Source organism: Petromyzon marinus, chromosome 78 (genome assembly GCF_048934315.1).
Source record: "Petromyzon marinus isolate PM22_M1 ecotype Great Lakes invasive population chromosome 78, UKy_Petmar_22M1.pri1.0, whole genome shotgun sequence".
In the NCBI taxonomy this organism is placed as follows: domain Eukaryota; kingdom Metazoa; phylum Chordata; class Hyperoartia; order Petromyzontiformes; family Petromyzontidae; genus Petromyzon; species Petromyzon marinus.
Genome location: NC_133744.1, coordinates 4,219,389 through 4,238,759, shown reverse-complemented (window position 1 = coordinate 4,238,759; position 19,371 = coordinate 4,219,389). Strand labels below are relative to the sequence as shown.

At 46.3% G+C, this 19,371-nt stretch overlaps 1 protein-coding gene across 1 annotated transcript in view; it reads left to right on the top strand.

The window, feature by feature from the left end:
- Positions 1–7,847: 7,847 nt before the first annotated feature.
- LOC116958466 (uncharacterized) overlaps positions 7,848–19,371 on the top strand; it is a 63,203-nt gene continuing 51,679 nt past the window's right edge. Inside the window, exon 1 of the mRNA XM_076056877.1 lies at positions 7,848–8,702. The gene's annotated coding sequence lies outside the window, so the exon portion shown is untranslated. The remainder of the gene's footprint in view (positions 8,703–19,371) is intronic.

Sequence of the window (19,371 nt, the reverse complement as noted above, 5' to 3'; positions counted from 1 at the left end):
GCACAGACTACCCTACATGATATAATACCAACAGTCTGGACCACTGGATAGGTTCTGCAGGATTGGAAGGATGCCCTGATGGTCCCCCTCTTTAAGAAGGGGGACCGCACAGACTGTAACAACTACAGGGGCATCTCACTCCTCAGTGTGCCGGGAAAGGTCCTGGCAAGGATTATTCAACATCGCCTTGCCAGGCACGCTGAAGAGAGGCTTGCGGAGCCCCAATGCGGTTTCAGGAAAGGGCGGTCCTGCGCAGATGCCATATTTTCTGTCCGTCTGCTACAGCAGAGGTGTAGGGAATTCCAGCAAGACCTACATCTATGCTTTATTGGCCTGGTCAAGGCCTATGATACCATCAATAGGCCTGGGCTCTGGGTTGTTCTTCGTGCTTTTGGAGTACCTGACCCTCTGCTCACGATCATTAAGGACCTTCATGATGGTGAGCGGGCCCGGGTAAAACTACGTGACCGGGAGTCCAAGCCTTTCCCTGTACACCTTGGGGTGCGACCGGGATGTTCTCTGGCTCCCACATGATTTAACATCTATTTCGACCACGTATTTTGTGAAGCCTTCAATAGTTGTACCGGGGGAATCTCCATATGGTACAGATATAATGGGAGGCTGATCGATGCCCGGGTGCGGTCAAGGGATGGCTCCCTATTGCTCAACCACGTTATGTATGCTGATGATTTGGTAATAGCTGCTCATTCAGAGGGGGAGTTGGAGACGCTGCTGCTGAGACTGGAGCGTGCCACTCAGAGATGGGGCCTTACCATCAGCCCCACCAAAACTAAGCACCTGCCTGGGTATTTTGTACCATCGGACACTAAACCCCCACAACTCCTAATGGAACGTCTTCGCCGGTTAGAAACATTTAGGCTGGCCTGCCTACGATCCATCCTGGGTTTAACCAGACTGGATTGTGTGAGGAGCTCACAAATCCTTGAAAGATCTGGGCAAGGTCCCATCGGTGAGCTCCTCCGGCAGGCAAGGCTGCGATGGCTGGGTCATGTAGCCCGCATGCCAAGCCACCGCATGCTGAAACAGCTTTTGGTCGGCCGGATTGAGGGGGCTAAGCGGGCGCGGCACGGGCTATAGAAGAGATGGAGTGATGTGGTACAGGAGGACGTGGAGCTGAGTGGACTTGCCGATGACTGGTACCAGTGGTGTCAAGATCGGCCTCTGTGGAGGAGGCTCGTGAAGGACGCTACTGGGCAGTTGGAGGTAGTCACCCTCTAACAACAACGGAGGGCGGAGGAGCGACGCTCACAACAACGAGCGGAGCGCCGGGTGGCTAAAGCACAGCAGGTTGGCACAGTAGGGGGCACAGGTGGTGCATCAGCCAGTCATCTCAGTCATCTCAGTCAGTCGACCCGTGGCACCTGGGTCTGCCCCGTGACCTCCTGCCAGCGGGCGTTCGACACTTCACGTGGCCTCAGGGTACACATAGCCTGGCTCAAGCGTCGTGGTGACGTCACCACCACTTAGTGGCGAATGGCGGTTGTTGTTATATGTGTGTGTGTAGGTGTGTGTGTGTTTGTGTGTATGTGTGTGTTAGTGTGTGTATATATGTGTGTGTGTTAGTGTGTTAGTGTGTGTATGAGTGTATATATGTGTTTGTTAGTGTGTATATATAAGTATATATAAGTGTGTGTGTTAGTGTGTTAGTGTGTATATATAAGTATATATAAGTGTGTTAGTGTGTGAGTGTGTGTTAGTGTGTATGTGTGTGCTAGTGTGTATATGTGTGTGTGTTAGTGTGTGTATATATAAGTATATATAAGTGTGTTAGTGTGTTAGTGTGTGAATGTGTGTTAGTGTGTATGTGTGTGTTAGTGTGTGTATATGTGTGTGTGTTAGTGTGTATATATAAGTATATATAAGTGTATGTGTGTGTTAGTGTGTGAGTGTGTGTTAGTGTGTATGTGTGTGTTAGTGTGTATATGTGTGTGAGTGTGTGTTAGTGTGTATATATATAAGTATATATAAGTGTATGTGTGTGTGTGTGTTAGTGTGTGAGTGTGTGTTAGTGTGTATGTGTGTTAGTGTGTGCATATATGTGTGTGTTAGTGTGTATATGTGTGTGAGTGTGTGTTAGTGTGTATATATATAAGTATATATAAGTGTATGTGTGTGTGTGTTAGTGTGTGAGTGTGTGTTAGTGTGTATGTGTGTTAGTGTGTGTATATATGTGTGTGTTAGTGTGTTAGTGTGTGTATGAGTGTATATATATAAATGTATGTGTGTATGTGTGTGTTAGTGTGTGTATATGTGTTAGTGTGTTAGTGTGTGTATGAGTGTATATATAAGTGTATGTGTGTGCTAGTGTGTATATGTGTGTGTGTGAGTGTGTGTTAGTGTGTTAGTGTGTGTATATATAAGTATATATGTGTGTGTGTTAGTGTGTATATATAAGTATATATAAGTGTATGTGTGTGTTAGTGTGTATATGTGTGTGTGTGAGTGTGTGTTAGTGTGTTAGTGTGTGTATATATAAGTATATATAAGTGTATGTGTGTGTGTTAGTGTGTGTATATATAAGTATATATAAGTGTGTGTGTGTGTTAGTGTGTGAGTGTGTGTTAGTGTGTATGTTTGTGTTAGTGTGTATATGTGTGTGTTAGTGTGTGTATATAAGTATATATAAGTGTGTGTGTTAGTGTGTGAGTGTGTGTTAGTGTGTTAGTGTGTGTATATATAAGTATATATAAGTGTGTGTGTGTGTTAGTGTGTGTATGAGTGTATATATTAGTGTGTTAGTGTGTGTATGAGTGTATATATTAGTGTATGTGTGTTAGTGTGTTAGTGTGTATATGTGTGTGTGTGTTAGTGTGTGTATGAGTGTATATATTAGTGTATGTGTGTTAGTGTGTGTATGAGTGTATATATTAGTGTATGTGTGTTAGTGTGTGTATGAGTGTATATATTAGTGTGTGTGTGTGTTAGTGTGTGTATATGTGTGTGTGTTAGTGTGTGTATATGTGTGTGTGTGTTAGTGTGTTAGTGTGTGTTAGTGTGTATATGTGTGTTAGTGTGTGTATATGTGTGTGTGTGTTAGTGTGTGAGTGTTGCAATGCCTCCCATCACCACCACCACCATCAGCAGCAGCAGCAGGAAACTTGCGGTCCGTGACGCAGGGTGCGGTATCCCAGTGGCACTTTTACAGAGTGTACCCATTTACAGAGTGTATCTATTTACAGAGTGTACCCATTGACAAAGTGTACCCATTCACAAAGTGTACCCATTCACAAAGTATCACAGTGGCACTTTTACAGAGTGTACCCATTTACAGAGTGTACCCATTCACAAAGTGTACCCATTTACAGAGTGTACCCATTCACAAAGTATCACAGTGGCACTTTTACAGAGTGTACCCATTGACAAAGTGTACCCATTGACAAAGTGTACCCATTCACAAAGTATCCCAGTGGCACTTTTACAAAGTGTACCCATTCACAAAGTATCACAGTGGCACTTTTACAGAGTGTACCCATTTACAGAGTGTACCCATTCACAAAGTATCACAGTGACACTTTTACAGAGTGTACCCATTCACAGAGTGTACCCATTCACAAAGTGTACCCATTCACCGTATCACAGTGACACTTTTACAGAGTGTACCCATTCACAAAGTGTACCCATTTACAGTATCCCAGTGGCACTTTTACAGAGTGTACCCATTTACAGAGTGTACCCATTCACAAAGTATCACAGTGGCACTTTTACAAAGTGTACCCATTCACAAAGTGTACCCATTTACGGTATTCCAGTGGCACTTTTACAGAGTGTACCCATTCACAAAGTATCACAGTAACACTTTTACAGAGTGTACCCATTCACAGAGTGTACCCATTCACAAAGTGTACCCATTCACCGTATCACAGTGACACTTTTACAGAGTGTACCCATTCACAAAGTGTACCCATTCACAAAGTGTACCCATTTACAATATCCCAGTGACACTTTTACAGAGTGTACCCATTTACAGAGTGTACCCATTCACAACGTATCACAGTGGCACTTTTACATAGTGTACCCATTCACAATAGCACAGTGACACTTTTACAGAGTGTACCCATTCAGAATATTACAGTGACACTTATACAGAGTGTACCCATTCATAAAGTATCCCAGGGACACTTTTACAGAGTCTACCCATTCACGGTGGCCCTGTCGGACACTTTTACAAAGTGTACCCATTCACAATATCCCAGTGACACTTTTACAAAGTGTACCTATTCACAAAGTGTACCCATTCACAAAGTGTACCCATTCACAAAGTGTACCCATTCACGGTATCCAAGTGACACTTTAACAGAGTGTACCCATTCACAAAGTGTACCCATTCACAAAGTGTACCCATTCACAAAGTGTACCCATTTACAGAGTGTACCCATTCACAAAGTGTACCCATTCACAGTATCCCAATGACACTTTTACAGAGTGTACCCATTCACAAAGTATCCCAGTGACACTTTTACAAAGTGTACCCATTCACAGTTGGCCGTGTCGGACACTTTTACAAAGTGTACACCAGTTGGAATGGCCGTGTGATGTTGACCAGCTCTCCTCATGTAGACCAGGCGAGGTAGTCAACATCTCCCAGGGTCCAGGGATCGAACCCACGACCTCCTGTAGACCAGGCGAGGTACTCAACATCTCACAGGGTCTGGGATTGAACCCACGACTTCCTGTAGACCAGGCGAGGTAGTCAACATCTCCCAGGGTCTGGGATTGAACCCACGCCCTCCTGTATACCTGGCGAGGTAGCCAACATCTACCACGACCTCCTGTAGACCAGGCGAGGTAGTCAACATCTACCACAACCTCCTGTAGACCAGGCGAGTTAGTCAACATCTACCACGACCTCCTGTAGACCAGGCGAGGTGGTCAACGTCTACCACAACCTCCTGTATCCCAGGCGAGGTAGTCAACATCTCACAGGGTCTGGGATTGAACCCACGACTTCCTGTAGACCAGGCGAGGTAGTCAACATCTCACAGGGTCTGGGATTGAACCCACGACCTCCTGTATACCAGGCGAGGTAGTCAACATCTCCCTCCTGTATACCTGGCGAGGTAGCCAACATCTACCACGACCTCCTGTAGACCAGGCGAGGTAGTCAACATCTACCACAACCTCCTGTAGACCAGGCGAGTTAGTCAACATCTACCACGACCTCCTGTAGACCAGGCGAGGTGGTCAACGTCTACCACGACCTCCTGTATCCCAGGCGAGGTAGTCAACATCTCACAGGGTCTGGGATTGAACCCACGACTTCCTGTAGACCAGGCGAGGTAGTCAACATCTCACAGGGTCTGGGATTGAACCCACGACCTCCTGTATACCAGGCGAGGTAGTCAACATCTCCCAGGGTCTGGGATTGAACCCACGCCCTCCTGTATACCTGGCGAGGTAGCCAACATCTACCACGACCTCCTGTAGACCAGGCGAGGTAGTCAACATCTACCACAACCTCCTGTAGACCAGGCGAGGTAGTCAACATCTACCACGACCTCCTGTAGACCAGGCGAGGTGGTCAACGTCTACCACGACCTCCTGTAGACCAGGCGAGGTAGTCAACATCTCACAGGGTCTGGGATTGAACCCACGACTTCCTGTAGACCAGGCGAGGTAGTCAACATCTCACAGGGTCTGAGATTGAACCCACGACCTCCTGTATACCAGGCGAGGTAGTCAACATCTCACAGGGTCTGGGATTGAACCCACGACTTCCTGTAGACCAGGCGAGGGAGTCAACATCTCCCAGGGTCTGGGATTTAACCCACGACTTCCTGTAGACCAGGCGAGGTAGTCAACATCTCACAAGGTCTGGGATTGAACCCACGACCTCCTGTAGACCAGGCGAGATGGTCAACATCTCACAGGGTCTGGGATCGAACCCACGACCTCCTGTAGACCAGGCGAGGTAGTCAACATCTCACAGGGTCTGGGATTGAACCCACGACTTCCTGTATACCAGGCGAGGTAGTCAACATCTCACAGGGTCTGGGGTCGAACTCACGACTTCCTGTAGACCAGGCGAGGTAGTCAACATCTGCCAGGGTCTGGGATCGAACCCACGACCTCCTGTAGAACAGGCGAGGTAGTCAACATCTCCCAGGGTCTGGGATTCAACCCACGACCTCCTGTAGAACAGGCGAGGTAGTCAACATCTCACAGGGTCTGGGATTGAACCCACGACTTCCTGTAGACCAGGCGAGGTAGTCAACATCTCACAAGGTCTGGGATTGAACCCACGACCTCCTGTATACCAGGCGAGGTAGTCAACATCTCACAGGGTCTGGGATTGAACCCACGACTTCCTGTAGACCACGCGAGGTAGTCAACATCTCACGGGGTCTGGGATCGAACCCACGACCTCCTGTATACCAGGCGAGGTAGTCAACATCTCCCAGGGTCTGGGATTGAACCCACGACTTCCTGTAGACCAGGCGAGGTAGTCAACATCTCACAGGGTCTGGGATTGAACCCACGACCTCCTGTAGACCAGGCGAGGTAGTCAACATCTCCCAGGGTCTGGGATCGAACCCACGACTTCCTGTAGACCAGGCGAGGTAGTCAACATCTCAAAGGGTCTGGGATTGAACCCACGACTTCCTGTAGACCAGGCGAGGTAGTCTGGGTGCACTTTGAGAAGAGGCCGGTGGGGTTAAGAGGGAGGGGCTGTGGGGGCGAGGGGGGGGTTGCTGGGGTGGGTGGTCCGTTAGTTCCTTGAGGCGGGGTTCGATTCCTCAACGCATCGGATCTATCGATTGCAGGTAATCGATTGAGAGAGACACAGAGAGAGACAGAGAAAGATAGATACGCACCCACTCACTCACCCACTCATTCACCCACTCACTCACCCACCCACTCACTCACTCACCCACCCCCTCACTCACCCACGGACTCACTCACTCACCCACCCACTCACTCACTCACCCACTCACTCACCCACTCACTCACCCACTCACCCACCCACTCACTCACCCACTCACCCACTCACTCACTCACCCACTCACTCACTCACCCACTCACTCACCCACGCACTCACCCACTCACTCACCCATTCACTCACTCACCCACTCACTCACCCACTGACTCACTCACTCACCCACGCACTCGCCCACCCACTCACTCATTCACTCACCCACTCACTCACCCACTCACTCACTCACCCACTGACTCACCCACGGACTCGCTCACTCACCCACTCACTCACCCACTCACTCACCCACTCACTCACCCACTCACTTACTCACCCACTCACTCACCCACTCACTCACCCACTCACTCACCCACTCACCCACCCAAATACTCACTCACCGACTCACCCACTCACTCACTCAACCACTCACTCAACCACTCAATCACTCACCCATCGAACTACTCACTGACTCACTCACTCACCACTATCACCACCAACATCATCACCACCAGCATCACCACCAACATCCCCAACCCCATCCCCACCACCATCACCACCAACATCATCACCAACATCCCCACCACCATCACCACCACCATCACCACCACCAACATCCCCAACACCATCACCACCACCATCATCACCACCATCATCACCACCACCATCACCACCACCATCATCACCACCAACATCACCACCACCATCACCACCCCCACCATCACTACCACCATCACCACCATCATCACCACCATCATCACCACCAACATCACCACCACCATCACCACCACCATCATCACCACCAACATCACTACCACCATCACCACCATCACCACCACCACCATCACCACCAAGTCTAATCGATTCGGTATCGAGAGAGAGAGGAAAGGGAATCGATTCCTGGGGTATAGCCCTGTGTATGTCTTTGTGTCTGTGTGTGTGTGTCTGTGTGTGTCTGTGTGTGTATGTCTGTGTGTATGTGTGTCTCTGTCAATGTGTGTCTGTGTGTGTGTCAATCTGTGTCTGTGTGTGTGTCAATGTGTGTGTGTCTGTGTGTATGTGTGTGTGTGTATGTGTGTGTATGTGTGTGTCTGTGTGTGTGTGTCTGTGTGTGTCTGTGTGTCTGTGTGTCTGTGTATATGTGTGTGTGTCTGTGTGTGTGTATGTCTGTGTGTGTGTATGTCTGTGTGTCTGTGTGTGTGTGTCTGTGTGTGTGTATTTGTGTCTATGTGTTTGTGGGCGTGTCCGTGTGTGTGTTCGTGGGCGTGTCTGTGTGTTTGTGGGCGTATCTGTCTGGGTGTCTGTGGGCGTGTCTATGTGTTTGTGGGCGTGTCTGTGTGTTTGTGGGCGTGTCAGTGTGTGTTTGTGGGCGTGTCTGTGTGTTTGTGGGTGTGTCCGTGTGTTTGTGGGCGTGTCTTTTTGTGTGTTTGTGGGCGTGTCAGTGTGTTTGTGGGCGTGTCTGTGTGTTTGTGGGCGTGTCTGTGTGTTTGTGGGCGTGTCTGTGTGTGTTTGTAGGCGTGTCAGTGTGTTTGTGGGCGTGTCTTTGTGTGTTTGTGGGCGTGTCTGTGTGTTTGTGGGCGTGTCTGTCTGGGTATTTGTGGGCGTGTCAGTGTGTTTGTGGGCATGTCAGTGTGTTTGTGGGCGCGTCTGTGTGTTTGTGGGCGTGTCTGTGTGTGTTTGTGGGCGTGTCCTCACGTGCCTGAGACTCAGGGGGGGTCTCGTGACCTCACAGAGGGTCGGGTGTGGAGCGGCGGTCGCCACGCAGTGAATCGCTGTGAGTGTCACTGTGAGTGTGTGTATGTGTGTATGTGTGTGTCACTGTGTGTGTGTCACTGTGTGTGTGTCACTGTGTGTGTGTATGTGTATGTCACTGTGTGTGTGTGTCACTGTGTGTGTATGTGTGTGTCACTGTGTGTGTGTGTATGTGTGTGTCACTGTGTGTGTGTCACTGTGTGTGTGTAGGTGTATGTCACTGTGTGTGTGTGTCACTGTGTGTGTGTATGTGTGTGTCACTGTGTGTGTGTATGTGTGTGTCACTGTGTGTGTGTATGTGTGTATGTGTGTGTCACTGTGTGTGTGTATGTGTGTATGTGTGTGTCACTGTGTGTGTGTATGTGTGTGTCACTGTGTGTGTGTGTCACTGTGTGTGTGTGTCACTGTGTGTATGTGTGTGTGTGTATGTGTGTATGTGTGTGTCACTGTGAGTGTCACTGTGAGTGTGTGTATGTGTGTGTCACTGTGTGTGTGTATGTGTGTGTCACTATGTGTATGTGTGTGTCACTGTGTGTGTGTCACTGTGTGTGTATGTGTGTATGTGTGTGTCACTGTGTGTGTGTCACTGTATGTGTGTATGTGTGTGTCACTGTGTGTATGTGTGTATGTGTGTGTGTCACTGTGTGTCACTGTGTGTGTGTCACTGTTTGTGTGTGTGTCACTGTGTGTATGTGTGTGTCACTGTGTGTGTGTCACTGTGTGTGTGTCACTGTGAGCCGGCTCCAGTTTAACAGCAGAGGTCTCACTCCGAATCAGTCGAGTGGCAATATCTTTTCATCGGTTGCGTAACGCTGTGTGGAAGCTACCTGGTCTGTCGCTCCACACTAAGCTTCAGGTCTTCTCGGCCACGGTCATTCCCTCCCTTCTCTACGCTTGCGAAACGTGGACCCCCCTAATGGAACATCTTCGCCGGTTAGAAACATTTAGGCTTTCCTGCCTACGATCCATCCTGGGTTTAACCAGACTGGATTGTGTGAGGAGCTCACAAATCCTTGAAAGATCTGGGCAGGGTCCCATCGGTGAGCTCCTCCGGCGGGCAAGGCTGCGATGGCTGGGTCATGTAGCCCGCATGCCCAGCCACCGCATGCCGAAACAGCTTTTGTTTGGCCGGATTGAGGGGGCTAAGCGGGCGCGGCACGGGCTAGAGAAGAGATGGAGTGATGTGGTACGGGAGGACGTGGAGCTGAGTGGACTTGCCGATGACCGGTACCAGCGGTGTCAAGATCGGCCTCTGTGGAGGAGGCTCGTGAAGGATGCTACTGGGCAGTTGGAGGCAGTCGCCCTCCAACAACAACGGAGGGCGGAGGAGCGACGCTCACAACAACGAGCGGAGCGCCGGGTGGCTAAAGCACAGCAGGTTGGCACAGTAGGGGGCACAGGTGGTGCATCAGCCAGTCATCTCAGTCAGTCGACCCGTGGCACCTGGGTCTGCCCCGTGACCTCCTGCCAGCGGGCGTTCGACACTTCACGTGGCCTCAAGGTGCACATAGCCTGGCACAAGGGTCGTGGTGACGTCACCGCCACTTAGTGGCGAATGGCGGTTGTTGTTGTGAGTGAGTGGGTGTGTGGTTGAGTGAGTGGGTAAGTGAGTGAGTGGGTGAGTGAGTGAGTGGGTGAGTGGGTGAGCAGGTGAGTAAGTGGGTGGGTGAGTGAGTGGGTGAGTGAGTGAGCGGGTGAGTAAGTGGGTGAGTGAGTGAGTGGGTGAGTGAGTGCATGGGTGAGTGAGCGGGCGACTAAGTGTGTGAGTGAGTGCGTGAGTGGGTGAGTGGTTGTGTTTGAGAGTCCGTGACAAAGACCCTCCATGTAGCCTGTAACATATCACCCACACCCACTGCGTTTCCACATTCACACCGTTAATCTTCACACTTCTGCTGTGCTCCACGCTTGGCTAAGCGGTGATATTTCACAAAAGGCTATGTGCCATCTCTGGCAGTAATAACACAGCAGGGATTGTGTCGAGATGTTTAAACTACAACAACAACAATAACAACAACATCATCACCACCCCGAGCCCTCAAAACTCTGATGGTGCGCTGTTTTTGAGTTGTACGCCTCATGGCGTCATCTGGTCCGACACCAGTGGAGAGACTAAAGGGGCTCTAAGAAAAGCCGTCTCTTGGGTGTGTGGACCAATCAAATTCAAGGACGGTGCCAATATTATTATTATCAGAGTTGTCCCTTTTTGCGTTGGCATTTTTGACCGCGTGCGTTGTGGTTATTGCAAACACGACGCCTTGAATAGAGGTGTCAGTTTTTCGTGCCAGTTAAAAGGGTAAACGCCTATATATTCTTAGCTCTTTCGGTAAAGTCACCACGTTGAAGGGAAACAATAAAATAATAAAAAAAATATATAAAACAATAAAAAAAATTCTCACGACGTTTCGACCATAACACAAACGGTCATCATCAGACGTGTCGGTTCGCATCAATTTATTTATTTTTAAACGGTGCATCTATTTATTTATTCAAAACAAAAACCGTCAGCGCCACGCGCAGCGATAGGGCAGATTAGGTTCAACACGTACGCTTCCGCGACCCGTGCTATTCACAGTGAAGGTTTTTTTTTCGGGGTTCCGTCTGCGTCCTTTGCCGCAAGCCCTCCGCCACCCGGCGCGGCCAAAATCAGCAACGGCACAAAAAGTGTCACGTCGACAACAAAAATAAACCGAAAACTGCAACGTGTCGCGGATTCACCCCACAACGCCACCGGGGCGGGCTAAAGCGGCGGACTGTTTTGTCTTTCGTGACTGCAAGGATTCATCTTCTTTGGTTCTTTCGGTAAAGTCACACAACGCCACCGGTGTGGGCTAAAGCGGCGGACTGTTTTGTCTTTCGTCACTGCAAGGATTCATCTTCTTTGGTTCTTTCGGTAAAGTCACACAACGCCATCGGTGTGGGCTAAAGCGGCGGACTGTTTTGTCTTTCGTCACTGCAAGGATTCATCTTCTTTGGTTCTTTCGGTAAAGTCACACAACGCCATCGGTGGTGGCTAAAGCGGCGGACTGTTTTGTCTTTCGTGACTGCAAGAATTAATCTTCTTTGGTTCTTTCGGTAAAGTCACACAACGCCATCGGTGGTGGCTAAAGCGGCGGACTGTTTTGTCTTTCGTGACTGCAAGAATTAATCTTCTTTGGTTCTTTCGGTAAAGTCACACAACGCCTCCGGTGGTGGCTAAAGCGGCGGACTGTTTTGTCTTTCGTGACTGCAAGGATTCATCTTCTTTGGTCCTTTCGGTAAAGTCACACAACGCCCCCGGTGTGGGCTAAAGCGGCGGACTGTTTTGTCTTTCGTGACTGCAAGGATTCATCTTCTTTGGTCCTTTCGGTAAAGTCACACAACGCCAACGGTGCGGGCTAAAGCGGCGGACTGTTTTGTCTTTCGTGACTGCAAGGATTCATCTTCTTTGGTTCTTTCGGTAAAGTCACACAACGCCATCGGTGGTGGCTAAAGCGGCGGACTGTTTTGTCTTTCGTGACTGCAAGGATTCATCTTCTTTGGTTCTTTCGGTAAAGTCACACAACGCCCCCGGTGTGGGCTAAAGCGGCGGACTGTTTTGTCTTTTGTGACCGCAAGGATTCATCTTCTTTGGTTCTTTCGGTAAAGTCACACAACACCCCCGGTGTGGGCTAAAGCGGCGGACTGTTTTGTCTTTCGTCACTGCAAGGATTCATCTTCTTTGGTTCTTTCGGTAAAGTCACACAACACCCCCGGTGTGGGCTAAAGCGGCGGACTGTTTTGTCTTTCGTCACTGCAAGGATTCATCTTCTTTGGTTCTTTCGGTAAAGTCACACAACACCACCGGTGTGGGCTAAAGCGGCGGACTGTTTTGTCTTTCGTAACTGCAAGGATTCATCTTCTTTGGTCCTTTCGGTAAAGTCACACAACGCCATCGGTGGTGGCTAAAGCGGCGGACTGTTTTGTCTTTCGTGACTGCAAGGATTCATCTTCTTTGGTTCTTTCGGTAAAGTCACACAACGCCCCCGGTGTGGGCTAAAGCGGCAGACTGTTTTGTCTTTCGTGACTGCAAGGATTCATCTTCTTTGGTTCTTTCGGTAAAGTCACCGCCGCCACCACATAGAATGAGAATCAAGTAATAAAATAACACGATAGAATTCTCACGACGTTTCGGCCACAACACAAGCGGCCGTCTTCAGCTGAAAGGTGCAGAACTATCGGGACGACAGAGCTTCAGTGGACGATGTTAAGATTCGTAGCGACTTTTAAGCTGGTTGGGAGAAGTGAGCCACCTTGACAAAGGGGTTTACAAGCTAATCCCTCAGCTATTTGATATGTAAACCCCCTTTGTGTCAAGGTGCCTCACTTCTCCCAGCGAGCTTAAAAGTCGCTACGAATCTTAACATCGTCCATTGAAGCTCTGTGGATGTGTAGGCCTTTACTTTAACATCTATTTCTGTGACCAGTCACAAGCTAATCCCTCAGCTATTGATATGTAAACCCTTTTTGTCAAGGTGCCTCACTTCTCCCAGCGAGCTTAAACGTCGCTATGAATCTTAACATCGTTCATTGAAGCTCTGTGGATGTGTAGGCCTTTACTTTAACATCTATTTCTGTGACCAGTCACAAGCTAATCCCTCAGCTATTGATATGTAAACCCTTTTTGTCAAGGTGCCTCACTTCTCCCAGCGAGCTTAAACGTCGCTATGAATCTTAACATCGTTCATTGAAGCTCTGTGGATGTGTAGGCCTTTACTTTAACATCTATTTCTGTGACCAGTCACAAGCTAATCCCTCAGCTATTTGATATGTAAACCCCCTTTGTCAAGGTGCCTCACTTCTCACAGCCAGCTTAAAAGTCGCTACGAATCTTAACATCGTTCATTGAAGCTCTGTGGATGTGTAGGCCTTTACTTTAACATCTATTTCTGTGACCAGTCACAAGCTAATCCCTCAGCTATTTGATGTGTAAACCCCCTTTGTCAAGGTGCCTCACTTCTCACAGCCAGCTTAAAAGTCGCTACGAATCTTAACATCGTCCACTGAAGCTCTGTGGATGTGTAGGCCTTTACTTTAACATCTATTCCTGTGACCAGTCACAAGCTAATCCCTCAGCTATTTGATATGTAAACCCCCTTTTTGTCAAGGTGCCTCACTTCTCCCAGCCAGCTTAAAAGTCGCTACGAATCTTAACATCGTCCACTGAAGCTCTGTGGATGTGTAGGCCTTTACTTTAACATCTATTCCTGTGACCAGTCACAAGCTAATCCCTCAGCTATTGATATGTAAACCCCCTTTTTGTCAATGTGCCTCACTTCTCCCCAGCCAGCTTAAAAGTCGCTACGAATCTTAACATCGTTCATTGAAGCTCTGTGGATGTGTAGGCCTTTACTTTAACATCTATTCCTGTGACCAGTCACAAGCTAATCCCTCAGCTATTTGATATGTAAACCCCCTTTTTGTCAAGGTGCCTCACTTCTCCCCAGCCAGCTTAAAAGTCGCTACGAATCTTAACATCGTCCACTGAAACTCTGTCGTCCCGACAGTTCTGCACCTTTCAGCTGAAGACGGCCGCTTGCGCTGCAGCTGAAACGTCGTGAGAATTCTATCGTGTTATTTTATTTCATCAATTTATTATTTCATCCTCATTCCACGCGGCGGCGGCGACTTTACCGAAAGAACCAAAGAAGACGTTTCGTCTTTTTTTGCCGATTGGCCGTGTCGGGTGGTGGAGGGTTCACGGCTCTCCTCCCAGACAGTCTCGTCCCTTCCACCTGATGAAGGCCGCTTGTGTTGCGGCCGAAACGTCGTGAGAATTATTATCATCGCGTTATTTTATTTTATCAATTCATTATTTTATTCTCATTCTACGTGGTGGTGGTGGTGGTGATGGTGATGATGGTGGTGATGATGGTGATGGTGGTGGTGATGGTGGTGGTGGTGATGGTGGTGGTGGTGGTGGTGATGGTGGTGGTGATGGTGGTGATGGTGGTGGTAGTGGTGGTGATGGTGGTGGTGATGGTGGTGGTGGTGGTGATGGTGATGGTGGTGATGGTGGTGGTGGTGATGGTGGTGATGATGGTGGTGATGGTGGTGGTGGTGGCGGTGGTGGCGATGGTGGTGATGGTGGTGGTGGTGGTGATGGTGGTGGTGGTGGTGGTGGTGGTGGCGGTGGTGGTGGTGGTGATGGTGGTGGTGATGGTGGTGGTGGTGATGGTGATGATGGTGGTGATGATGGTGGTGGTGGTGGTGATGATGGTGGTGGTGATGGTGGTGATGGTAGTGGTAGTGGCGGTGGTGGTGGCGACTTTACCGAAAGAACCCAAGGAGATGAATCCTTGCAGTCACGAAAGCTTCAAATCGAAATTGATAGAGAACGCAGATCTAACCCCCCCCCCCCAACCCCCACTCCTAACAACGGTTCGTCACGACGAAGGCTTGAACCGTTGGCCAGAGAGCGGCTCAGCGCTTGAACCGGACCGTGTCCCCTTGGTCAGCGCCTCGCGCCGGTGGCATCTTGCCTTCGAAACTGGATCGGACCCGGAGCCGTCCGGAAAAACCCTCGGGGGGGCGAAAGCCTCGCGCGTGACCGCACCATCGGCAGCCCAGGGCTTGAGCAAGCGACAACACCGGATTCGTACGAAGTGATTATTCTGATGGTTGTCGTCGTTGTTGTTGTTGTTGTTGCTGTTGTTGTTGTTGTTTGGGTCTCGTGGTTAAACACTCATTGGGTTGTTTCGGCAACGTCGCGAGAGGTGAAAATTATACAAAAAAAATAAAAATGTTTTTAAAAAAAAATAAAGTTAAAATTAATTAGAATTACGAATTTTTAAATTTTATTAAGAATTTTTTTTTCAAAATGAAAATAGTGAAAACAACTACGTTGAAACACGACGTTGCGGGCGCGTCCTTCATCAGGGTTGGGGGACCACCACAGCGAAAACAGTTTGCTGAGGTTTGCCCGAAGAGATGTCTTTGACGAGGGGGTTTAATTTATATTTTTAATTTCTACCGACTACGTGATGACTTTACCTTGAAAGAAGCAAAGAGGCTGGATCCTTGCAGTCACGAAAATCTCAAATCTTTTGGCTAAAGTCGCGGGGAGAGGTTCGGGGGAAAGATCTAAAAGTCGCGTGTGGAAACCCTTCCACGTAGAAGCGGTGAAATCTTCAAAGTTTTAATGATTGCCAGGAGTTCGTGTTGTTGGGGTTATTTAGTTAAAGTCACTTAGATAGGTACACAGGAAGTTGTAATAGTCACGTGGGTGGGAAATCCTTCCCCGTAGAGGCGGTGAAATCTTCACTTGAAGCTTTAGTGATTGTAGGAGTTCGTGTTGTCTGGGTTATTTAGTTAAAGTCACTTAGATAGGTATGCAGGAAGTTCTAATAATTGTGTGGGAAACCCTTCCACGTAGAGGCGGTGAAATCTTCACTTGAAGCTTTAGTGACCTGCCAGGAGTTTGTGTTGTCTGGGTTATTTAGTTAAAGTCACTTAGATAGGTACACAGAAAGTTCTAATAGTTGCGTGGAAATCCTCCACGTAGAGGCGGTGAAATCTTGACGTGAAGTTTTACTGATTGCAGGAGTTCATCTTGTTGGGGTGTTTAGGTAAAGTCGCTTTGATAGGTTCATGGAAAGTTCTAATAGTTGTGTGGGAAACCTTTCCCCGTAGACGCGGTGAAATCTTCACTTGAAGCTTTAGTGATTGTAGGAGTTTGTGTTGTCTGGGTTATTTAGTTAAAGTCACTTAGATAGGTACACAGGAAGTTATAATAGTCACGTGTGTGTGAGAAATCCTTCCACGTAGAGGCGGTGAAATCTTCACTTGAAGCTTTAGTGACCGCCAGGAGTTCATCTTGTTGGGGTGTTTAGGTAAAGTCGCTTTGATAGGTTCACGGAAAGTTCTAATAGTTGTGTGGAAATCCTCCACGTAGAGGCGGTGAAATCTTGACGTGAAGTTTTACTGATTGCAGGAGTTCATCTTGTTGGGGTGTTTAGGTAAAGTCGCTTTGATAGGTTCACGGAAAGTTCTAATAGTTGTTGTGCGGAAATCCTCCACGTAGAGGCGGTGATATCTTGACCTGAAGCTTTAGTGATTGTAGGAGTTCGTGTTGTCTGGGTTATTTAGTTAAAGTCACTTAGATAATCTTCTTTGGTTCTTTCGGTAAAGTCACCACGTAGAATGAGAATAAAATAATACAATTCTCACGACGTTTTGGCCACAAAACAAGTGGCCTTCTTCAGGTGAAATTCACTTAGATAGGTACACAGGAAGTTGTAATAATTGTGTGGGAAACCCTTCCACGTAGAGGCGGTGAAATCTTCACTTGAAGCTTTAGTGACCTGCCAGGAGTTTGTGTTGTCTGGGTTATTTAGTTCAAGTCACTTAGATAGGTACACAAGAAGTTGTAATAGTCACGGGTGTGGGAAATCCTTCCACGTAGAGGCGGTGAAATCTTTAAAGTTTTAATGATTGCCAGGAGTTCGTGTTGTTGGGGTTATTTAGGTTAAAGTCACTTAGATAGGGTCGCTAATAGTCGTGTGTGTGGGAAATCCTTCCACGTAGAGGCGGTGAAATCTTTAAAGTTTTAATGATTGCCAGGAGTTCGTGTTGTTGGGGTTATTTAGGTTAAAGTCACTTAGATAGGTTCGCTAATAGTCGTGTGTGTGAGAACCCTTCCACGTAGAGGCGGTGAAATCTTTAAAGTTTTAATGATTGCCAGGAGTTCGTGTTGTTGGGGTTATTTAGGTGAAAGTCACTTAGATAGGGTCGCTAATAGTCGTGTGTGTGGGAAATCCTTCCACGTAGAGACTGTGAAATCTTTAAAGTTTTAATGATTGCCAAGAGTTCGTCTTGTTGGAGTGTTTAGGTTAAAGTCACTTAGATAGGTTCGCTAATAGTCGTGTGTGTGGGAAATCCTTCCACGTAGAGGCGGTGAAATCTTTAAAGTTTTAATGATTGCCAGGAGTTCGTCTTGTTGGGGTGTTTAGTTAAAGTCACTTAGATAGGTACACAGGAAGTTCTAATAGTTCTGTGTGGGAAACCCTTCCACGTAGAGGTGAAGAAATCTTCACTTGAAGCTTTAGTGACCTGCCAGGAGTTCGTGTTGTTGGGGTGTTTCGATTTGAGTCAACATTTAACCGCCTATATTATAATGTTAGATGTCACTGTCTATAATAATATCACTACAATGTTAGATGGCACTATCTATAATAATAATGTCACTATAATGTTAGATGTCACTATCTATAATAATAATGTCACTATAATGTTAGATGGCACTATCTATAATAATAATGTCACTATAATGTTAGATGTCACTATCTATAATAATAATAATGTCACTATAATCTTAGATGTCACTATCTATAATAATAATGTCACTATAATGTTAGATGTCACTATCTATAATAATAATGTCACTATAATGTTAGATGGCACTGTCTATAATAAAAATGTCACTATAATGTTAGATGGCACTGTCTATAACAATAATATCACTCTAATGTTAGATGGCACTGTCTATAATAATAATGTCACTATAATGTTGGAGGTCACTGTCTATAATAATAATGTCACTATAATATTAGATGGCACTATCTATAATAATAATGTCACTATAATGTTAGCTGTCACTATCTATAATAATGTCACTATAATGTTAGATGTCACTCTCTATAATAATAATGTCACTATAATGTTTGATGGCACTGTCTATAATAATGTCACTATATTGTTAGATGGCACTATCTATAATAATAATGTCACTATAATGTTAGATGTCACTATCTATAATAATAATAATGTCACTATAATGTTAGATTACACTGTCTATAATAAAAATGTCACTATAATGTTGAGTGGCATTGTCTATAATAATGTCACTATAATGTTAGATGGCACTATCTATAATAATAATGTCACTATAATGTTAGATGGCACTATCTATAATAATAATAATGTCACTATAATGTTAGATGGCACTATCTATAATAATAATGTCACTATAATGTTAGATGGCATTGACTATAATAATGTCACTATAATGTTAGATGGCATTGTCTATAATAATAATAATAATGTCACTATAATGTTAGATGTCACTGTCTATAATAATAATGTCACTATAATGTTAGATGGCACTATCTATAATAATAATGTCACTATAATGTTAGATGTCACTATCTATAATAATAATAATGTCACTATAATGTTAGATGTCACTATCTATAATAATATCACTATAATGATGGCATTGTCTATAATAATAATGTTACTATAATGTTAGATATCACTATCTATAATAATAATGTCACTATAATGTTGGATGTCACTGTCTATAATAATAATGTCACTATAATATTAGATGGCACTATAATAATGTCACTATAATGTTAGATGTCACTATCTATAATAATAATAATGTCACTATAATGTTAGATGTCACTGTCTATAATAATAATGTCACTATGTTAGATGTCACTATTTGTAATAATAATGTCACTATAATGTTAGATGTCACTATTTATAATAATAATAATGTCACTATAATATTAGATGGCACTATAATAATGTCACTATAATGTTAGATGTCACTATCTATAATAATAATGTCACTATAATGTTAGATGGCATTGACTATAATAATAATAATAATGTCACTATAATGTTAGATGGCACTGTCTATAATAATAATGTCACTATAATGTTAGATG